The sequence below is a fragment of the Leucoraja erinacea genome, chromosome 39 (genome assembly GCF_028641065.1).
Source record: "Leucoraja erinacea ecotype New England chromosome 39, Leri_hhj_1, whole genome shotgun sequence".
In the NCBI taxonomy this organism is placed as follows: Eukaryota; Metazoa; Chordata; class Chondrichthyes; order Rajiformes; family Rajidae; genus Leucoraja; species Leucoraja erinaceus.
The window spans coordinates 2,569,602-2,587,859 of record NC_073415.1 but is presented as its reverse complement, the minus strand read 5'-3'; the positions used below and the strand labels follow the sequence as shown (position 1 = coordinate 2,587,859).

The 18,258-nt window shown below is 43.7% G+C and overlaps 1 protein-coding gene across 1 annotated transcript in view; it reads left to right on the top strand.

The window, feature by feature from the left end:
• LOC129714510 (serine/threonine-protein kinase N2-like) overlaps positions 1 to 18,258 on the top strand; it is a 63,208-nt gene that overhangs the window by 2,833 nt on the left and 42,117 nt on the right. The gene's annotated exons all lie outside the window — the stretch shown is intronic.

Here is an 18,258-nt window from a genome sequence, read left to right as displayed (position 1 = left end):
ACTGTGTAGCGAGTTGTTCAGGTGTTTACCATATATGTGTTGCCACACTGACCTCTCTCCCAGCACTTTGTTCATACCCCAACATGATTTCCTCTTTTATCCTATTTTCATTTATTCTGTGAATACATTTTGCCGTGGTCACAGTCTTCATTCTGTGTAAGTGATGTTTTATGTCCGGCTAGGTTGGCATAAAATGAATTCCACAAATTCACAACTCTCTGAGTGAAAACGTTTTTTCTCACCTCAGTCTTAAATGGCTTCCCCTTTATTCTAAGACTGTGGCCCCTGGTTCTGGACTCGCCCAACATTGGAAACATTTTTCCTGCATCTAGCTTGTCCAGTCCTTTTATAATTCTATATGTTTCTATAAGATTTTCTCCTCATCCTTCTAAACTCCAGTGAATGCAAGCCTAGTCTTCTCAATCTTTCCTCATATGGCAGTCCCGCCATCCCAGGGATCAATTTCGTGAACCTACGCTGCACTGCCTCAACCACAAGGATGTCCTTCCTCAAATTAGGAGACCAGAAATGTACACAATACTCCAGATGTGGTCTCTCCAGATGTGGTCTCACCAGAGCCCTCTACAGCTGTAGAAGAATCTCTCTACTCCTATACTCAAATCCTCTTGTTATGAAGGCCAACATTCCATTAGCTTTCTTCACTGCCTGCTGTACCTGCACGCCAACTTTCAGTGACTGGTGTACAAGGACACCCAGGTCTCGCTGCACCTCCCCCTTACCTAACCTAACCCCATTGGGATAATTATCTGCCCCCTTGTTTTTGCCGCCAAAGTATAGTTTTGCTTACTGAATGGTTCAAGGGCCAAGAGGAAACGGGTTTAACAATTCGGGCACATGATACAAGTGTGAAGAAAAACATTTGTTTTAACTTTGCGAGTACGGATTTGGAACTAATCAGACTTCATAGTGAAAGTAATCACAGGGCTTTCAGAAGTGAATTGCAAGGGCATTAAATGGAGAAGGGTTTGCACGCTTCTGGGGAAAGGGATGAAGAATGGAACTGATGGGAGTAATTATAATAGGAGTCAGCATAGATGTGACACATTAAATGTTATGGCATTTTGTGGTTCTATGGTCATAATTTCCTTAGCAAAAAGGGTAATGACTAGGAGACAAAGATTTAAGTTAATTAGTGGAAGGATTAAACTGTTGAGGAAAACATTCTTCGCTCATTAAGTCATGGTCACCAATTTTGCGCCAGAAAATGGACACATTGATGCAGATGAGCATTCATTTTTAATTTTTCAGCACCCTTTCCCTCATCCCTGCCTCCCAGCTTGTCCCAACCTAAACCTTCATCGCAGTCTCCCTCCCCTCCCACCATCTTTGACTCTTTACCCCCCCCCCCCAGCTTTCTCTCCTCCCCACCACCCATCTCTAGCATCCATCTTTTCCTCAGCTTCTTGTACCCCCCCCCCCCCCCGCAAATGGTCATCAAAGTCCACTCCCCCACCCATCAGTTCTAGTCCTTCCGCAACCCCTGGGTCCCTTACTGCCACAACCCCCTAGTTCTTCTTCTTTCCCATTCCCCACTCCCTCCCTGTACATCCAAGTCCTACCCCCTCCCCCACAACGTCCGACTATTTACCCCAGGTTCTTCCTCCCCCCCACTTCAGCCCCTCAACCCCAACCTTTCCTCCCTCCACCCCCATTTGCAACCCCAGTCTGGTCCCTTGCTACTAGGATGGTTTTGTTGTGACAAACAATCTTCTAGAGGAATCAGTGTTTGGAGGTGGGGCAAAGGGAATACCGATATTTCGGATTGGTCCTGATGCAGGGTTTTGATCCAAATTCCCTTTCCCAGATTTGCATTCCAGCATCTGCAGCCTCTTCTATCTTCATCCTTTTGTTACAGGGTGCTGATGAAGCTATAACTGCATGTACCGTGCACAGTTTTAGTCTGCTTACCTAAGATAAGACACAGTGGCATTGGGGACAGGCAAAGGAGATTCATTTGGCTAATTCTGGGATGTGATGGTTCCTTAGAAACTTAAGGGAGGATATTATTTCTGTAAAAAACAGGCCTTTCTGCCCCAATCATCCATGCCAACCAAGTTGCCTAACTGAGCTGATCCCATTTGCCTGCACCTTGCCCAAATCCCTCCAGATGTTCTGGTCCACATACGTGTCCATGTTTCTTTTAAATGTTGTAATTTTACCCGCATCTACTACTTCCTCTGGTAACTCAATGCATAGACCCGACACCTTCTGTTTGGTAAAAGTTGCCCCTCGAGTCCCTTTGAAATATTTTCAGTATACCCCTTACACCGACACACTAGGGACACGTTACAATTTTTACCAAAGGCAATTAACCTACAAACCTATTGGAATCTGGGAGGAAACCAGAGAAAACCCACATGATCACTGGGAGAATGTACAAACTCCATACAGACAGCACCCATAGTCGGGATCGAACCACCCTCAACCATTCCTAGGTTGACCTGCATATGCCATTTGTGTAGAGTTTGCATTTTCCCCCTGTAATTGTGGGTTTCCTCTAAGTTCATCTGTTTTCTCTCATATCCAAAAAATGTGCAGGTTGGTAGTTGACTCAGTGGGCTGATGGGCCTGTATCTCTCTGATATTCTAATTCCTTTTCCACCCTTCCTGCACGGTGGCGCAGCAGTAAAGTGCCAGGGACTCGGGTTCGATCCTGACTATATCGATTATTGAAGCAGTGCATTTGGAAAGCAGTGACGGGATTGGTCAAAGTCAGCATGGATTTATGAAGGGGAAATTATGCTGTCCCCAAAACTGCGGAGGTTGGACTTGTGGATGGAGAGGAGACCGGCTGATGTGGATCTGAGGGACCGTGAGGGTTGGTAGGGGGAGAGGAGGTCAGTGAGATATGGGGGGGCCAGATGGTGGAGGGCTTTGTAGGTGAGGATAAGGATTTTATAGGTGATCCGGTGGGAGATGGGAAGCCAGTGAAGTTGTTTGAGGACTGGAGTGATGTGATGCCTGGATTTGGTGTGGGTGATGAGTCGGGCGGCTGCGTTCCGGACCAGTTGGAGTCGGTTGATATAGGTGGAGCTGATGCCAAGGAGAAGTGAGTTGCAATAGTCCAGTCGGGAGGAGATGAAGGCATGGATGAGTTTTGTGTTGTGCTCCCTCTATCTTTCTTTCTCCCTTTACCTCCCTCCTCACTTTCCCTCCCTCCTCACTCTCTCCCTCTTAGTTCCCTCTCCCACAGACTAGGTTTCTTTTTACTATTGCTGTGTTTGAGAAAGAGGAAACTTATGCACAGTAAAGCTACAAGAACTTCCTATTCTTAGCTGAAGGGATGCTTTTGTGTGACGTGTTGTGGTCACTGATGTTGATTCGATCAGCAGATTTTTCTTTAGATGGTAGTTTGTTAGAAAAAGATCAATCCAATAAAAAGCTAAATTAGTTTTTGAAAAGTAAAAAATAAATTCTAAGCCATGTTAATAAGGTTATTTCCATGTATGTATCTGGTATAGTAAGCCGCTTGTGGTTTTTGTAGCTTCGTAGTCTGCTTCAGCTAACAGGAAGTGCAGTGCAGCTCATTTTGCCTTCAGTTAAATCACATGCTCATTTGACAATGAAACTACAGTTGAAAGGAGTTGGTGCAAAATGTCCTTTTGGATTATTGAGAAGCCTTTAGCTGATCAATGATATCTGTTCCATTGACCAAGAAATTAAAGATAGTCAACACAAAATGCTGGAGTAACTCAGCCTGATAGGCAGCATTTCTGGAAAGAAGGAATGGTAATGGTAATCGAGACCCTTCTTCAGGCTACCATTCCTTCTCTCCAGCGATGCTACCTGCCCCGCTGAGTTACTCCAGCATTTTGTGTCTATCTTTGATGTAAACCAGCATCTGCAGTTCCTTTCTACGAATTAAAGATAATGTTTGATTCTCTGAGATCGAGCACAATTGCTTCTCGTAGGCTTTAAATATTTTTTCTTACTATGCATCAGGAATGCTTAAATTGAGCTATATAAATATAAGGTAGACACAAAATGCTGGAGTAACTCAGCGGGACAGGCAGCATCTCTGGGCAGAAGGAATGGGTGATGTTTTGGGTCTAGACCCTTCTTCAGGCTGATTTATGTCTGATTTAGAGTGAATAACAGGTTTTAAGCTCCTTAATATCTCTCCTAAGACATACAGGTTTGTAGGTTAATTGGTTTTGGTAAAGATTGTAAATTATTCTCAATGTGTAAGTGTAGTGGGTGATCGATGGTCGGCGCAGACTCGGTGGGCTGAAGGGCTATTTTGTATCACAAGTGCATAATTCCATGAAGATGGTGATATTCAGATGGGGGGGGTGTATCGTGGGACCGAAGAAGGCATTTGGCACATTTTCATTGGTCAGGGCACTGAGCATAATGTTTGGGACACAAATAGTTGGAGTCTGAAGAAGGGTCTCGACCCGAAGCGTCACCCGTTCCTTCTCTCCAGAGATGCTGCCTGTCCCGCTGAGTTGCTCCAGCATTTTGTGTCTATCTTCGGTTTAAACCAGCATCTGCAGTTCCTTGTTACACAATACATGAGACACAATGTTATGATTGTACAGGACATCGGTGAAACAGCATGTGAAGTATTGTGTGCAATTCTGGTTAATTAGCGATGAGGAAATTGTTATTAAGCTGGGAAGGGCACAGAAAAAATTTGCATGGATGTGAGTAGACTGGACGGCTTGGAGAGACTGGGTAGATGGGGGCTGTTTTCCCTGGAGCTTTGGAGGCAGGGGTGACCTTTAGTATTCTTATAAAATTACCCTCCTCCTCCCATACCTCCCTTCTATCACCAAGCCAATTTTGGATCCAATTCACCCTGGATCCCACGGTCTTAACCTTTGCGATCAGTTTTCCATATTGAACCTTGTCAGAGGCTTACTGACTACTGACAGAGGCTGTATGGACTACACCAAAATGTGTTGAAATCTTTTTGAACAATTCAATCAAATTGGTCAGATTTGTTGTACTCAAACCCGTTTCATTATTTGCAGGAAATCCACAACTAATTTAACAGTTTTATTTGGATTATATTAATGGTTGCCTAAAAATCACTATAATAATAATACATTTTATTTGTATTGCGCTTTTCAAGGACTCAAAGTCGCTTTACATGGTGAGTCAAGAACAAAACAAAATAGAGCAGTAAGACAGAGATGCAAAGGGGAGGGGGACATGGGACTAAGGGTATGCAGAGGTGAAGAGATGGGTCTTGAGGCGGGACTGGAAGATGGTGAGGGACTCAGAAGTTCGGATCAATTGTGGGAGGGAGTTCCAGAGCCTGGGAGCTGCCCTGGAGAAGGCTCTGTCTCCAAAAGTGCAGAGCTTGGATTTCAGAATGGAGAGGAGACTGGCTGAAATGGATCTGAGGGACCCTGAGGGTTGGTAGGGGGAGAGGAGGTCAGTGAGATAAGGGGGGGCCAAGTGGTTGAGGGCTTTGTAGGTGAGGACCAGGATTTTGTAGATGATCCGGTGGGAAATGGGAAGCCAGTGAAGTTCTTTGAGGACTGGGGTGATGTGGTGCCAGGATTTAGTGTGGGTAATGAGTCGGGCGGCTGCATTCTGGACCAGTTGGAGTCGGTTGATGTTGCTGGAATTAATGCCAAAGAGAAGAGAGTTACAGTAGTCCAGTCGGGAGGAGATGAAGGCATGGATGAGTCTTTCAGCAGCGGGGGGTTGTGAGAGAGGGTCTGATTTTGGCAATGCTGCGGAGGGGAAAAAATGATGTTTTGACAACATGGCGGATGCGAGGCTCAAGGAAGAGGGTTGAGTCAAAGATCACGCCAAGGTTGCGGGCCTGAGGAGATGGGGAGACAGTGGTGCCGTCAATAGTGAGAGTGGGATTGTTAATTTTGGTAAGTGTTGATTTGGAGCCAATGAGGAGAAATTCTGTTTTGTTACTGTTTAATTTAAGGAAGTTGAGTTGCATCCAAGATTTGATGGTTGACAGGCAGGGGTTGATATGGGAGAGTGGTGGGGGGACTTGGTGCTGAGATAGATCTGGGTGTCATCAGCATATGCCGCCCTTCATCAATTTCGTCTGCTACTTCTGCAATAAATTCAACCAACCTTGACTCGCGCCAAGGGCAGCACAGTGGCGTAGAGGTAGAGTTACTGCCTTGCAGTGCCAGAGTCCTGGGTTCGATCCTGACTACGGGTGCTTGTTTGTACGTTCTCCTCAAGACCTGCATGGGCTTTCTCCAAAATGTTCCGAATCCTCCGATGCTCCAAAGGGGTACAGGTTTGTAGGTCAATTGGCTTGGTATTAATGTACAATTGTCAATAATGTATGTGTAGGGTAGTGCTAATGTGTGCAGGGATCGTTGGTCTGTGCAGACTCGGTGGGCCGAAGGGCCTGTTTCCGCGCAGTATCTCTAAAAATAAAACAAAAAAAATCTCCCCCTCATAAATCTATGCGGACCATCCATAATCTGTTCTTGCCTTTCCAAATGATCATAAGTCCTGTCCTTTAGGAACTTTTACAATAATTTCCATACTTCTGACATAATGCTCACTTCTTCTTCCTCGTGTCTGGCCATCTTCTATATCACGTCTTTCCGGTCGGTCAGTGACGGTTGACGGTCAGTGGTTGCAGAATTGGCTACTTCAGTCAGTCACTGTGGTACAGTTCCTGTCGTCAGCATTGCCCGGGATGCGCCACGTGGAGGCTTCTGCTTGCACCTCAATGCTCACTTGGATGTAGTTACCTGCCAATCCCTGCTGCCCTTCTTAAATAAAGGAACTACGGTCTTCTGGTACATTGATTGTGGCTAACAAGGTACTAATTTATTTAACAAGGCCCCAGACATATTTGATTTCCTTAGCATTCTGGGTTAGATCCAATCTGGCCCTAGGAATTTATCCACTCCCTTGTGTTCCATGACATCTAATATCTCCACCTTCTGAATATCTTGTCGGACAATCAATGTTACCCTGCCTGATCGTATTGTCTTCCACGTCTGTCTCCTTGGTGAGAGCGGGTGAGGTATTTATTTAGGGCCACACCCTCATTCCCTGCGCTGCCCACACCCTTCAGCTCTACCCACAGGTTGTCCCTTTGGTTGTTAAGAGAACCCATCCTTGCACTTGCTATCCATTTACACTTGTATATTGACAAAGTATTTTTCTTAATCTTATCTGCTTAGGACATTTCATGACATCTTTTTACCCAGTGGTAGACATGGGTTACAATGATTAAAATATACTTGGACATGTTGTTGTAGGAAATGGGTGGAGGATGTATGGGCTAGGCATGTGGGACTAGGCAACTTGGTTGGCATGGATGAGTTGGGTTGAAGGGCCTGTTTCTGTGCTGTATAACTCAATGGTTCTCTGCCTTCATAATTTCCTTAAGTACTCTCTTACACCTATATCCCTCAAGGGACTGGTCTGATTACAAAAGATAAATATCTATAAGATCTGCAATGAAATCTGTGCAACTGTGGTAGCTTTCTGAATAAAGATGACAAATGTGACAAATGTCTCCATGCAGCAAGGTGGACTTTCCTTCGAGCTCCTCAGATGAATACACCATGACACAGTAGTGCAGCTAGTGGTGCCGCTGTCCCACAGCGACAGAAACCCGGGTTCAATCCTGACCTCGGGTCCTGCCTGTGGTTCATACCCATTGTTCATTGTAAGTGGCAACACTGGTAGATAGGAAGGTGAAGAAGTCAGATGACATCCTTACCTTCATAAATCAGGGCCTAGCATATTAAAATTTGGAGAATATGATGCACTTTTACAAACAATAGGTCCGAGCACACTGAGCATTGCGTGCACTATTGGAAGAAAAGGAATGGGTGATGTTTCGGGCTGAGATCCTTCTTCCTCAGTCTGAAGAAGGGTCTTGACCCGAAACGTCACTCAATCCTTCTCTCCAGAGATGCTGCCTGTCCCGCTGAGTTACTCCAGCATTTTGTGTCTATCTTCAGTTTATACCAGCATCTGCAGTTCCTTCCTACAACACTATTGGAATAGATTGCACCGGAGAGAGTGCGGACGAGATTCACTGGAATGTGGCATGGATCGGAAGACTTAAGTTACGCAGAGAGATATGATAGACTTTGCTTGGTGTCCCCGGAGCAAAGAGGCTGACGGGTGACCTGATAGAGGTATATAAGATTATGAGAGGCGTAGATAGAGTAGATAGTCAGAATCGTTTTCCCATGGTGGTGTTATCAGAAACAAGAGGCCATGGGTTAGAAACATAGAAAATAGATGCAGGAGTAGGCCATTGGGCCCTTTGAGCCAGCACCACCAGTCAATATGATCATGGCTGATCATCCAAAATCTGTGCCCCATTCCTGCTTTCTCTCCATATCCCTTGATTCTGTTAGCCCTAAGTGCTATATCTAACTCTCTCTATAAGGTGGAAGGTATGAATTTTAAAGGAGAACTGAAGGGTGCTTATTTTATGTGGAACACGCTGCCAGAGGAGGTGGTGGATTTGATGCAGTCATGACATTTAAGAGGTATTAAGGCAGAGATTTGAATAAGCAAGGCATAGCAGGTATGGATCTAATTCGGGAGAATTGTAAAAGTGTAGTGGCAAACAGGGTACCTGTGGACATGGTGGACCGAAGAGCTCGTTTTTGTGCTGAATGATTCTCTGACACCTGTTCTCTTTTATGAATTTACTGGCTGGCTTGCTCGTCAAATATCAAGGTATTAGCAGCTCAACAATAGGGTCTTTCAGCTGTAATGCTGTTGTCCTGTATGAGAGGCTATGCCTCATGAAGAAGATGTTCACCAGGTGTGCAGCCTGCCCATGCATTATTGTTTAGTTTAGAGATACAATATGGAAACAGGCCTTTTGGCCCACTAAGTCCACGCTGACCAGCGATCACCCGCATACTAATTCTATCCTACACACCAGGGACAATTTACAGAAGCCAATTAACCTACAAACCTGTACATCTTTGGAATGTAGGAAGAAACTGGAGTACTAGGATAAACCCCGCTCGGTCACAGGGAGAACGTATAATCTCCGTATAGACAATACCCATGGTCAGGATTGAACCCGGGTCACCAGCGCTGTAAAGCAGCAAATCTACCATTGCAACACCGAGTTTCCTCTCACACTCCAAAGTAATACAGGTTTGTAGGTTAATTGGCTTTGGTAAAATTGTAAATTGTCCTTAGTGTGTAGGATAGTGTTAGTGTACGGGGGATTGCTGGTCGGCGCAGACTTGTTGGGCTAAAGAACTGCAGCTGCTGCAAAAATCAAACTTAGCCAAAAATGCTGGAGGAACTCAGCGGGTGAGGCAGCATCTATGGAGAGAAGGAATAGGCGACATTTTGGGTCGAGACCCTTCTTCAGAATTGCCATGGATTGTACTTTGGAGATTTGGATTCTTGGAATGTATCCATTTGGGCTGCATTTTCACCAATCTTTAAAAAAAAAATCAATAGTTAAATTTTGAAATTTTCTTCTTATCTGCTTTAGACCTCTGACATTAGCAGTGCAATAACCTCCACAGCGACAACACCTATTTTGCTAGTTTTCATTATCTTAAAATGTATTATATGTTTGGACTCTGTATCATGAGTCCACTTAAGTAAGTTAAGTGCAAACAATGCGTTTAAACTAATGTACAGTCTTGTTCAAGGTCAGAATGATACTCCTGGCTAATGAATGCTAAATTTCACACCAAAGAGCTCTGTTGTTTATGTCACATAACAGGAAAGGGTCTATTCAAAAGGAGAGAACACTAAATGGGTCAAGAGCAACTAATGAACCAAACAAGACAATGAACTAGACACAAAATGCTGGAGTAACTCAGTGGGACAGGCAGCGTCTCTGGAGAGAAGGAATGGGTGATGTTTTGGGTTGAGACCCTTCGGACTGAGAGTCAGGGGAGAGGGAGACTGGAGATATGGTAGGATAAGGTGTGAAAAAGACTGATCAAACCATGAAATGTAGAATGGTTTATTGTTAGCTGAGGGAAAGTTGAAAATGAGGCATACATGCAGTAAAATTAATCAGAAGGGCAGTAAAACTAGTTGGAGAACTGGGTGGGGGAGGGACAGAGAGAGAGGGAAAGCAAGGGTTACTTGAAGTTAGAGGAGTCAATATTCATACTGAAGGTAAACACAAAAAGCTGGTGTGTAACTCAGTGGGACAGGCAGCATCTCTGGAGAGAAGTAATGGGTAACGTTTCTAGTCGAGACCCTTCTTTAGACTTTCCGACAATCTTCATACTGCAGGGTTATCCAGACTGTGGGAGTTTATGTACATATAAGATTTGCTTTTCAACTGTGAATTCTCCATGCAGTTTAAACTTCCAGATTATTATTATTTGAAGCTAAAATGTATGGCCTCAACTGATTTGTAGAACTAAAAATAATCATGTTCTGTGCAGAACCGAAACGCACCTGGTCATAAAAATCAGTGACTTGCATGATCACAACTCTCTGGATTCATTTTCTTCAATTATTTTTTTTTGGCTCAGAACAGTATGCCAGTCATATCAGGCTGTGGCTATAGGATCTTACAGCTAAGAAGGAGGCTATAAAGCAGGCACTGCATTTAATTAGGAAATCTAATAGAGTGTGCCAAAGAAGGCATATAGCATGGTTGCCTTCATCAGACGGGGCATTGAGTATAAGAATCAGGAAGTTATGTTGCACCTTTATGGGACTTTTAGGCTGCATTTCGACGCAGAAAGTAATCATAAAAATAATCGCATTTAGTTCTATAAACCTGACATTTCTCAAGTTAAGCCAATACATTTTAGCCTCAAATAATAATCATCTGGAAGTTCAAACTTTGCGGAGATCTCTCAGTTGAGAAACTGTCTTCGCTACTGTCCCATCAATGAAGATAATCATGGTCCCTTGGCTTTTTCTTCCGGAAGTAAACCATCGACTCCATGGTCTTGCTAACATTGAGAGCAAGGTGGCTGTGCTGATGCCACTCAACCACATTGTCCAATTCCGTCCCGCACTCATGCTGTTTATTACCTATTATTAGCTCCACGATGTTGGTACCATCGGCAAATGTAAAGGTGATGTTGCGGCTACACATTCTTTGATATAGAGAGAAGAGCAGGGAACAGAGTACACAGTCCAGATGTGCTTCTGTGCTGATGGTCAGTGAAGGGCAGCGAGGGGTGTTGTTACCAATCTGTACTAATTGAGGTCTGCAGATAGAAGTCGGGGATCCAACTGCATAGAGAAATTAGACTTAATTGCCTGAGTTTGATGGTGTTTAAAAAGGGTTAAATGCCAAGGTGTAGTTAACAGCCTGACACACATGTTCTTGTTACTCAAGAGGTTGAGCGCAGAGGGCAACGCAAGAGAGATCATACCCACTGTTAATTAGCTTAATTTTAGACACACAGTGTGGAAACAGGCCCTTCGGCCCGCTGTATTTACACCGACCAGCGATCCCCCACGCCAACACTACCCTACACTAGGAATAATTTACATTTATACCAAGCCATTAACCCACAAACCTGTATGTCTATGGAGTGTGGGAGGAAACCAAAGATCTCGGAGAAAACTAATGCATATCATGGATTCACGGGGAGAATGTACAAACTCCATACAGACAGCATCCATAGTCAGGATCGAACCCAGGTCTCTGGTGCTGTAAGGCAGTAACTCCACCGTTATGCCGTCGTGCTGCCATGGAAGTAGGTGGTTTGAAGTAGGTCCAGGTCATCGCTAAGGTGGGAGTTGATTTGCTTCATAACCAGTCCCTCAAAGAACTTTATGTAATATAAAAAGGAACTGAAGATGGTTGTTTATACCAATGATATAATCAAAAAGTTGGAGTAACTCAACGGTTCAGGCAGCATCTGCATAAAAAAAAAATGAATAGGTAAGGTTTTTGGTCAGGCCCCTGCTTCAGACTGATTGTAGGATGGGCAGGGGAACTGGAAGCAAAAAAAGACCAGGACAAATCAGGGCTGGCAACAGATGACCACAGGCAGGGAAACCTGAGATGCTGCCCATCCCAGTTATCCTGCTTATCTTTTTTCTTCTGCATCTCCAACCCCTCCCATTCCAGAGTCCCCCATTTCCATGTTATCCCCTTTTTACTCGTCTCCTCCTCTCCCAACACATTTTTTCCCATTGGCTTTACATTTCACTCCTCTTCTTTCATTATCAGACATCCTTTTGTCCCTTTTTCACCTCTCATCTTTGTCACTTACAACAGTCATCTGCCAGTCACCTCCCCTAACTTATATCAACATTTTCCAGATTTAGACCCATCTCCATCCCTTATTCCAAGCTTTCATTCCACCCCTGATCCTTTGTGTTCCTCCTGCACTTTTTTTTTTACTGTTTCATGAACTAATTGGCCTATTGTATTATTGTGGTACCTTGCTTTTATCTCTATTTTCCATTTTTACCTCCCTGAGTAACGAGGAATATAAGCTACTTGGAGAAGATGGCTCACCTATTGGAAGCATTTTCATATGGTTCTAGTGCATCACATCTGTCGGTTTTCGCACCATCCGTTACTTATTCCGTCTCTGCAGAGTAAAATAACCCGTTACGTTTAGAAACCTTTAGGAAGGAGAAATGTCTTTAATCTGTGGAATTCATTGCCACAAAAGGCTGTGGAGGCCATCAATGGATATTTTTAAGGCAGAGATAGATAGATTCTTGATGTAGGTGTCATGGGTTATTGGGAGAAGGCTGTAGAATAGGGTTACGAGGGAAAGATAGATCAGCCGTGATTGAATGGTGGGGTAGACTTGATGGCCTAATTCTGCTCCTATCACATGAACTTATGAAACTCTGAAAGCAGGAGTGGTGTGTTGCGTTAGATTCGCATTAAAGGTTTTGACGGTAAACAAGCAGTGACTATTTAAAGAATTTAAAAATTGCTGCATAGTTTATCCCTTCAGCAAAAACAGGAAAAGTTGTCCAGCTGCTTCTCTCAAATGGTAGTTTTGCATCAAAGGAAATGGCTCAGAGCCAAAACATAGCTAGCCTAAGGATTGGGTAAAATGTCTGAATTTAGCAAAGAGGGTCCCTGAACTAAATAGCATGGTTGTCTTCTGCTTTAGCTCACTGTTAGAACACAGATTGGAGCATCTTTAATCAAAAAAAGGGCCCTGCCCTGAAAAGTCATCTCAGTCCATTTCCTCCACAGATGTTGCCTGACCTGCTGAGTTCCTCTAACGCTCTCTATTTCCTCAAGATACCAACATCAACTGTTCCTTGTGTCATCCTATAAATCTTGCAGCGTGCAGGCATGGGCTGTTTGATTTCTTGAGGACATGGGTAAATGGAATGCAACATAGTGCAGTCAATCCTGAACAACCTCGCCTCTTGCATTAGGATGGAAGGAAGATCATTGGTGAATGAGCTGACTATGGCCAGCCCTTGGACTGTGTGACGTTGTGGTTTTGGGATAATCAACCTGCCTCAACCACATCCATGAAACAGGCCTTCGGCCCACCTTGTCCATACCGACCAGCAATCCCGGCACATTAACACACACTAGGGACACACTGACAATTTTACCAAAGCCAATTAACCAACAAACCTGTACGTTTTTTTGAGTGTGGGAGGAAATCAGAGCACCCGGAGAAAGCACAAGGGAGAATCTACAAACTCCGTACAGATAGTACCTGTGGTCAGGATCGAACCTAGGTCTCTGATGCTGTTAGGCAGCAACTCTACCGCTACACCACCGTGCCGCCCTTACTTCTTAAGATGTTAGCTAAATGTCTCCTTGGGCAAGATGTAGATTGCAGTTATGACGATAGATATGATTTCTCAAATGCCCCAGGTATGGGGAGTAGGAGGAGAACAAGAGTGCAATGTTTGAGCAACACTAAGAGTTTGCCAGGAGACAGACACCTTGTGGTAAACTCATTGCTCCGACCAATGATGCAACGTATCTGTGTACTGTCCTCTTTTGCAATTGACTTCCTAAATACACCCCCTCACACATGTCTGGGTTAAACTCCATTCCTTTATCCATGTTTCCATCTGCTCTGTATTCTGCTGTGTCCTTTGACAATCTTCAAGCTTGTAGCTTTCTCTTCAGGTAGTGAGTGGTCCCTCCCTTCAACTCTGTTATTGGTCCCTGTTGCGTCCAAAAACTGCTCTTGACCTCCCCTGTCCTTTCCCTTCCTCTAATCATGGTTGAAACAAGGAAATGCAGATGCTAGTTTACAAAAAAAAGTCACAAGGTGCTAGAGTGACTCAGCGGATCAGGCAGAATCTCTAGGCAACGAGGATAGGTGATGTTTCAGGTCGGAACCCTTCTTCAGCGATGTGCCTGACCTGGTGAGTTACTCCAGCACTTTGTGTCTTTTTCCTCTACTCACCCCTCTTCTCCATTGACCTTGAGGATGGTGTAACATTTTCCATGGCTGCATCTTTCAGATTTCTGTACTCTGTCGCAGAATCATCTTCTTGCCCCTCTTCCTCCAGAAAGAGCCTTAGTCATCAGTACCATGAATATCTTGTATGATATTGTAACAGAAGGGACTATTTAGCCTAGAACTTGGCAGTCACAGTGTGAAAGATTGGTATGCACCTGTTGTTCAGTTTTTACTCTCTTGCCATTGAGAACTTGGATTTTCTGACCGACTGTTTTCAACAGCTGAATGTGTTCTCCTCGATGCGAACAATCTGGATTTGCAAATGGAACGGATGACTGCAGATCGCGGTGTCGCCATTCTGAACATATTTTCAAATTACTTTATTCATTTTACTCCCAACTATATTTACACGGTTGAAATACATGATCAGTTTTTGTGTGAAAGCATGGATTTTATCCAGCAAGAGTGCAAAATCTATATCTGGTGTCCACACAACTGTAAGAATTAGAGTTCTTCATATTTGCATCTGTAAAATTACATGTCTTTTAGTTTAGTTTACTGTCACGTGTACCGAGGTACAGTGGAAAGCTTTTGTTGCATGCTATCCAGTCAGCAGAAAGACTATACATGATTACAATCGACCCATCCACTGTGTAGGGATACATGATTAAGGCAATAACGTTTAGTGCAAGGTAAAGTCTACCTAAAGATATTTCTAGGGTCTCCAATGAGGTAGATAGTAGTTCAGGACCACTCTCAAGTTGTTGATAGAATGGCTCTGTTGCCTGATAACATAATTTTGTACTTTTGAGATGAAAACAATAGACAATAGGTGCAGGGGTAGGCCATTTGGCCCTTCGAGCCAGCACCGCCATTCAATGTGATCATGGCTGATCATCCAAAATCTGTACCCCATTCCTGCTTTCTCCCCATATCCCCTGACTCCGCTATTTTTAAGAGCCCTATCTAGCTCTCTCTTGAAAGCATCCAGAGAACCAGCCTCCACCGCCCTCCGAGGCAGAAATTCCACAGACTCACCACTCTCTGTGAGAAAAATTGTTTCCTCGTCTCCGTTCTAAATGGCTTACTCCTTATTCTTAAAACTTGGGGTTTTACCTAAACTAAATGCCAAATGTTGATGCCTATCAGTTATTTGATGGTTGAAGTTGTTTTTCAGTAGAACTCCAAGCTAATCTGTAGCCCCCTGTACTAGTTTAGTTTAGGCTAGTCTTGTTTATTTTGTCAAATGTACCGAGGTACAGTGAAAAGCTTTCAGTTGCGTGCTAACCAGTCAGTAAAAAGACTATACATGAATTCCAATCAAGCCGTTCGCAGTGTACAGATACAGGATAAAGGAATTGACCTTTAGTGGAAGGTAAATTCTGAGTAAAGATAATAGTTTGAAAATCTCTAATGTAGATGGGAGGTCAGGACCGCTCTCCAGTTGGTGAGAGAATGGTTCAGTTGCCTGATAACAGCTGGGAAGAAACTCCCTTGTTACAACAAGGCCCAGCATATCTTCCCTTTGAGCGTGTCGTAGCCTTCTGGACTTGGTGTTGAATTCTGTAACTTGAGGTTACGATTTATCTTCTGTGATATGTGCTGAGCCTATTTGTTTTCTTCCTCTGGGAGAAAAAAACGTTCCCAGCCTGACCCGAGGCATGTCTTCCCACTCTGCACTTCACAACTCCTGCATTCTTCTGTCTATATTCTTTGTCTGTCTTTGCCTTTATGTCATTCTCGCTGTTCCACTTCAGCCATCAAACCAGATAACCTTGTTTACAGCTTATCCTCACAGCCACCCTGGGTATACCCTATTAGAGGCATAATCCTTCTTCACACTCCCTGTAGTTTAACAAGCTTCTTTTGTCTCCATCCCACATCTGACAAAGGATCTTGAACGTGACATGCCAACCCTATTGCACTTCTCAAATGTGTGTTCTGTGTGTTTCCAGCATTTTCTATTTTCCAGCATCAACAAGTGTTTTTTTTTGTATTTTTTTCAGTAACGTTTACCATCTATCTCTCAAGATTGAGGGATATAATCATGGTTTTAATTGCAACTGGCAGTTTGTGTTTGCTTCTGAAATGTGACATTGCGTGTGTCTTTGTCATCCTTTGCCAAAATGTGTTCTATAGTTTGTCATTTCTCAATGCTATTAACTCATAAAAAGAGGAACAAGTCTTCATTTTTTTTTTGCATGTATTTAATAATCCTTTGATGCTTTTGTACATGCTTTGGTAAAGTGTAGTGTTCAAATATTCTAAATATTCTATCAAATTTAAGGCCAATTAAATTATTACTCGCTCAGCTGCTATTAACAATAAATACTCTTCCACTGTGACTTGCTCGACTTCACTTCCCAGAGATCCAGCATTTAGATGAAAAGTAAAAAAAACTACAAATACTGGAAGTGTGAACTAAAACAGAAATTGTTGGCACAGTGAATGCAGCGCCAGAGATCCGTGTTCGATCCTGACTGCGGGTTGCTGTCTGTACGGAGTTTGTACGTTCTCCCCGTGACCTGCGTGGGTTTTCTTCGGTGCTCCTTTTTCCTCCCACACTCCAAAGTAATACAGGTTTGTAGGTTAATTGGCTTTGGTAAAATTGTAAATTGTCCCTAGTGTGTAGGATAGTGTTAGTGTACGGGGGATTGCTGGTCGGCGCAGACTTGTTGGGCCGAAGGAGCATGTTTCCACTCTGTATCTCTGAAGTCACAGTTTGGGCAGTACCCGTGGAATGACAAAGGATATTAGAGGGTGAGGGAGAATGGGTTACAGGGAAGTAAACTGGGGAATGGGGGTTGATGGAATTTCCCTGAGAGCAGGCTGGGCTCCATGGGTTGAATGGCAACCTCCTATGTCATAAGGAAATATGTAAGAAAAAATTGTCAAATCCTTCATCTTCTTGTGGATGTTTAGAGATGGGCGTTCAAATAACTTCCACATTGCACGAACAAACAAATTTTAAAACTTCAAAAGTTCAAAGATTTCTACCTGTTTATTCCTCAGTTGAGTAATTCTATGGAGAAAAAGGTCCCTCCCACCCTGCTCGGTTTGAAGCAAAATCTTCTGATTCTGGTATTATTTTAGGAAATCTATTTGCAGCCTATCTTTCCCATGTTTCGATGCCTTTTTAGTACTGGTAACCCGAACTATTCACAATTGTGGTGCAAACCACAAAATGCTGGCAGAACTCAGTGGGTCAGGCAGCTTCATGAGAACAAGGATGAGCGGTGTTTTGAGTCGTAAGATCATAATTGATAGCAGAATTAGGCCATTCGGTCCATCACGTCTGCTCCGCCATTCAATAATTGGCTGATCTATCTTTCCCTCCTAACCCCATTCACCTGCCTTCTCCCCATAACACCGGACCCCCATACTAATCAAGAAACTATCTATCTCGGCCTTAAAAGTATCCATTGCCTTGTCCTCCACAGCCTTCTGTGGCTATGAATTCCACAGATTCACCACCCTCTGACTAAAGAAATTCCTCCTCATCTCTTTCCTAAAGAACCGTCCTTTAATTCTGGGGTTGTGACCTTTGGCCTAGACTCTCCCACTAGTGGAAACTAGTGGAATGTCCCGCACATTCACTCTATCCAAGCCTTTCACTATTCGACTCCTGCCTGAAGAAGGATCACGTTCCAAAATATCATCTGTCATTTCTTGTACGGATGCTGCCTGACCCGCTGAGTTGCCCCAGCACTTTGTGTTCTGCTCAAGATCCCAACATCAGCAGTTCCTTGTATAGACACAGTTGTAGTGTACAATTATAACATGCCTTGTGTTTTTGTTTGCACCACGGTTTAATCTAGTTTACGGCCTTTTAAAAATCTGCACAATGACGTTTAGTATACCCACAGACCCTGCTTTCTTCTCCTCCTCAATGAAATCCTCTCAGGATTTTTAACACACTGTTGAAGTAAGTTACTGTACTTTCGCTGCAGTGAAGTCTATA